Raw genomic sequence first — 5,763 nt, forward strand, 5'->3', positions numbered from 1 at the left:
AAATACTTATAGGCATCTTGAATTAGATTTGAATGAAATATGTATTAATAACATAACATTTGCAAGATGTCACTATGCAAAAGGATTTGTACACAAAGTCAGTGTAACGATGCTTTGTGGCTCCAGGGGAGAATTTTTTTTTTCTTCTATTAAGAAGATACTGGGTCATTACATAAACAAATACATTACATAAACTACATATATATATTACATAAACAATAATTTTGTTTGAGTTATTGCCATGTTTGCCAACAAATGATTTCCTGTGCCATTATTGTATAACTTAAATAGCAGTTTAATAGATCTGAGATCTGCATTTAATGACTTTTTTTCAATATGAACATTGCAGTTGCTTAGTCAGTACAGCAGTTACCATGACGGCCCTGAATTCGGTACCTGCCACACCTTGTTGCACCTTGGACAGTAACAAAACTTCACACCCCTTTATACTTTGAATTTAATGACCCATGATTTTGGCTGCAGTCTTGGATCTCCAGGGTGGTTACTGCTTTAATGCAATACACACACACATGCACATACACACGCACACACACATCAGCCCTCAGTAGTATAATGTTTACCCGATCCTCTGAAACGAAGCGCTGATAGACTCCCTCCGATTCGTCTGGCTGCTGTCTCAGCGACCAAGCGGGCACGTTCGAGTGGAAGTGATACACATCTCCAACCTTTTGCACACTTTTCTGTCCAAACAGCCCATCACACTTGATTTGAGCGGCACGAAGCTTCAATGAGGTATGACAGATCTGGCAGGGAAGGTGGAGGAAAGGGAGGGGAGGGGGAGAAACAAGACACGTTAGAGTTCTAACGGGCCTTCAGCTCGTTGTGGAACATCTTCCTATACTGACCCGCTTAATTATTAGTGTTTTGACATTTAATTAGTTACAATATTTACTAGATTTGCTCTAATCTTGACCTTCCAACTATAGTTCCAAGTTAACCGTGTTGCTGAGTGGAAAAAAGCTCATATTTACAGCAATGGAGACAAGTTCCCAACCTTTTGTCTCTGAAGCCCTCCCTGCCGGTGTCCAAGACAAGCCAGGACCCCCCAACCCCAATTAATTCCTAACGTGATTAATTAAAAACTTTTTTTTGCAAAATATACACAGCAGTTGAAGGTTTTTGTTCTTATTCTTCTTGTTTTACACTGCAGGCTATATAGAGTAGAGGATTATACAGAGTTTTCATCATCTTATTGGGTGTGTTATTGGGATTTTATAAATGTACTCATTTTGAGATGAATTTGTGTGGACTCCCTGCAATCTCTAGATTGGACCCAAGTTTGGAAACCACTGATTTAGTTAATGAGTCAATTTTTGTCATGATTTGGGAAAGAAATAGATTGAGCAGAACTATACAGTCTAGTGCAACACTACCATGGGTTCCTGAAACAATGCTCCATTTCCAGGCTTCCATTAACATCTACCTTGGGAACAGCGAACTTCAGAAGGACATCTACTCTCGAGTTTCACAAGCCTTTCTTTCTGCAGACAATCTTTTATCTCCATGCCTTAACCAGAGTACCAGGGTTTTCACAAACTGGTCAATGGTTCCTATGGGTAGGATAGTCCTCGACTCAAAATGTTTTGTGGTGGAAATCACATAGAATCCCACAATACGATAAAAGATTAAAGGTAAAAGATGTAACAATACCGTTTTACAATACCGGCATATATCAGGCATCCTTATCCAGAGCAAATTACAGTTCCCCTTGCTCTGGTACACAATGGAAGTAGGTGGGGTTCAAAATTCTGGTCCATAGACGAGTGTGTTATTTCCTGCCATTAACAGGTTAATCTAGAACTTAAAACAGCACGCCACAGTGTCACCAAGGAACATATCACAGTATATTCCAACAGGCCCTTTTTTGTTCCAATTAAATAATGCCTCTGACATTTATGCAACCACATTCAATTACTGCTCTGGCGGTCTATTTTCAGTTTCATAGATAATTGTTACTCCAAACCAAAACATACTGAAACTAATTTACATGGTAGTTACCATGCATTCATGATTCTTAAGCAGCAATGGAAGATGTACATAGCAATGCATTCTCAAAATTAGAAAAATTAAGCTTTCTATATTCATTCTGTTATATTTTATGAAGGCCATGTTTAATTACAGTTACCAGTTACAGTTTAAAAATAAACTTATCAAAGAGAGTCATAAAAAAAAAATCGAAATTAATGTTTTATTTATGTTGATGCTGATATGCAAAAAGTGACTGACAAATTCACCAAGTTTGCAAAAGAGAACTGAACAAATAATGATACACATGCATTTCAAATATATATTTGTCTTCTTACTCATGTAATATAGTGCTCAATTCATTGAATGCAATGTGTTCAGAATTGAGCAATCACGCCATTTTTCAACATAGTTATCCCTGATAATTGAGTTATGGTTTTTTCGAATGTCCAGGTAACCCGGATTTAAAAACTGTATAAATCATTAACCCTACGTAGCATGTCATTGTGCATGGCGGCAAAAAAAGGTCTCATGGTTTCTTAAGTGATATGTGATGATTCTCAATATATTCCTGAATGTATATGCACCTACCCCTGCCCAAAACATACACAGAAATGATTTATTCCTACAGTTAACTCATACTCTAAAATGCATCATTTGTTTGCATATAACTGTACCTTCATACATCACCGAAAACCCCTGGATTCCAACCACTACGATTTGCATGAGTGTTTCTTTATTAATCATTCCTCATGGTCCAAGAAACTAAAGGTAAGTGTTTAACCTGACGTTTGCCTTACGAACACTCAAGGAAAAAAAAGGGTGAGAGAAAAACGGAGTGAAAAGGGGGGACTTGAAAAAGAAAAAGGGAGAGCGAGAGATGCTGGGGGACCTCTCCCTCTGTTTACATTTCCAATTTCGTCCAATTTGTCTAAATTGCTCAGGCGACCTAAATACTCGTATGCCCACTGTCAAAAAGCAGCAAAATATGACGGATCACCTTCATTTTGTCCATTTTGGGGGCTTGGCATGGTCTCCCAAATTGTGTATTCTTTCCATGGCGCCAAACCAACCACCCTACATTTAATTAATTTCCTTTTATTTATATTGCTAAGCTCTGCAGCGCTTTTACCACAACGCTTCAACACAAAGTGCTCCTATATTAGGCCGGCTGGAGATTTTTATTTAATCATAATTTCACGTCAACCGAAATTGTCTCATTTTTGCCAATTTACTTTTGTTGCAAGGTTGCCATTAAATGGGCCCAGAGGATGTATTTTTTTGTTGTAAAGTGGGGGGAAGGGTCTTAATTTGTCAAGATCTGATTTAACGGATGAAATTACTGTCATCAAAGCCTATTGGAGATTAATGTTGGTGAAAGTTTCTGGGTGCTTTGGGAGTAAGAGTAATAGGTGCAAATGACTTTTTTTATTTCAGTGAGTGAAAATCTGATCCGCTGCCCAACGCTTTACACTTTAGTGAGACCACAAAGGCCTGTCTGTGGTCACCCAAAATAAAAGAAGCATTAATATTGCTGCGTTTAAGCGCAGTCATTTATCTTACAGGAAAATAGCCAGAGATGGATAAGGTGCTAATGACGGGGACTGGGGACAAAGTCACTTTTATCAAATGCCCAGACGGGTCTGAAAACCTGAAGCATTCCAGCCGCTGGTAAGTGGCAGGACGTGCAATAGGGAGGTGGTACAGGTTGCCAATTATTAGTTCAACACAGTAACTGAACCACAAACCGCCTTTCATGGCTGCCCACTGCTTACCAAGGTTAAAGCAGAGGACACATTTTGTTGTGTCACTTTGTGCTGTGCTGCAGTTCATCACAATGACAATCACTTTCACTTTCAAACACTGCCATACACATCTCAAGGCAGATTATATATATATATATATAATCAGCCTATGAACCAGAAGACCCAGGTTCAAACCCCACTTACTACCATTGTGTCCCTGAGCAAGACACTTAACTCTAAGTTGCTCCAGTGGGGGACTGTCTCTGTAACTACTGATTGTAAGTTGCTCTGGAAAAGGGCATCTGATAAATGCAGTAAATGTAAACGTAGACCAGTAGTACATTTGGCTCATCCTTGGCCTAAAATAAAAAAAACATAAATTATATGGTGCTTTTTCACATTTTTACTTCATGAAACAATTTGGAATGTTACTCACTTTTTTCCATATTTTATAGGCTCTAATTACATTATTAAGTTTGGTTAGCTGGTTAATTCAACAATTCACTTCAAAATGTTGAATAAAAAAGTTATTATTTTTAATGAACATGAATGAATAGTTCAAATTAATTAATAATAAACCTATTTGTTAACACACCTTTCTCTCATTTAGCTTCAACTCTGGCCTGTTTTAGTGGGCGAGCTGTCATCTTCATCTTCATGCTGTTTTAGGAGGCGAGCTGTCATCTTCATCTTCATGCTGTTATGATTAAGAGAACCCTTTTTTCCGCCCAGTTAAAACTGTGGACTGGGTTGGCCACTAACTCTGGGAGGGGGTGTGGACATGCAAGCGTGTGTGCGTGTGTGTGTGTGTGTGTGTGTGTGTGTGATGGTAGGCAGACACCAGCTTGACACCACACGCAAGGGAACATCTGATCAGGGTGCAGCTGCACCTACAGCAGTGTGTTATTCCAGCGTGACAGGCTGAAATAGCAGCGTGGCAGTTCATTTATTACAGGGCTAGCCGCCTTCTGCAATACGTGTGTTCAAGTGTGTGTGTGTGTGTGTGTGTGTATGTATGTATATGGGTCATGTCGCTTGTTCAATCCTCTGCAGCCAAAATGTATTTTCTTATTATTCTGCAAATTTTTGCTTGAATTTTTTTTACGCTGCACAGAGAGAGTTTGTAATCTGTCACCTAAATGAGTGAGTTTGGCCCCAGGGAAGTTGTCCTGAATCTGCAGGAGGACAATTATTCAACAGCGTGTTTGAAATGTGGTAAGTTCACTAAAAGCGTGTGAAAACAAATAGTGTGTTGGGACATGACAAACAAAAATCTCCCACTTTAGCCAAGGCAAGTGCTGATGAGGTGGGCATTCATGGGTTCTTCTTGGAACCCATAAGCAGGTTCCAAGTCTACCTTCTGGACCTTTCACATTCCTACGCCAGAAATCACTAAACTAAGGCCAGAGTAGGGAGGGCCATACCAACAGCTAGACAAGCAGGGGTAGTACTCTCCTCTTTTTTTTTTACTCAACAAAGTTTCAGAGTAAAATGTTGTCTTCCACTCTATTGTTAAAAGCATGGCAAAAAAAATGTCAATAAACTTTATTATTATGCTTTTGTTTGCTTTTCCATTTCAAATTTCATGTTCGATGTAAAGAACTGAGCCACAAGATGGAAACCTTTCTGTTTACTGATACACATATTTATTTTGCTTTGAATGGAAATGATCCTATCATCCTATTTGAAGAACCGTCATTTATTTACTTATTATTTTGTTTAAGTCACCAAGAAAAGACATTTTTTATTTTGGAACCCGACAAGCTTCTAGGTTGCCGTGAGATTCTCAATTGCGCTCTCAATATTAACATTTTTTTAATAAGCATAGAATACATTAGAAGGAAAAATATACTTTTTAAACCTTGGAACCAGAAATTTGCCCTCTGCAACTTGCTCTGCAACAGTGGACCGATCTGTATTCCGTAACGTCTTTCTCGCTTGTTTGTATTTTGAAGAATTTTCCTAAAAAGAAAATGTCCCCTGCTTATGTCTCCTCATCCCTTTTTCAGTCTCGTGCTTTTTTCTTTTTTAA

At 38.6% G+C, this 5,763-nt stretch overlaps 1 long non-coding RNA gene across 1 annotated transcript; it reads right to left on the bottom strand.

Annotated features, from left to right (window-relative positions):
• Window positions 1-386: 386 nt before the first annotated feature.
• Window positions 387-4,365, bottom strand: LOC114773083 (uncharacterized). Its single transcript, XR_003744209.1, has 3 exons — window positions 4,327-4,365; window positions 4,073-4,090; window positions 387-764 (listed from the first exon to the last, which is right to left on the bottom strand). It is a non-coding gene; the product is annotated as an uncharacterized LOC114773083 (long non-coding RNA).
• Window positions 4,366-5,763: the final 1,398 nt, after the last annotated feature.

The sequence above is a fragment of the Denticeps clupeoides genome, chromosome 2 (assembly GCF_900700375.1).
Source record: "Denticeps clupeoides chromosome 2, fDenClu1.1, whole genome shotgun sequence".
In the NCBI taxonomy this organism is placed as follows: domain Eukaryota; kingdom Metazoa; phylum Chordata; class Actinopteri; order Clupeiformes; family Denticipitidae; genus Denticeps; species Denticeps clupeoides.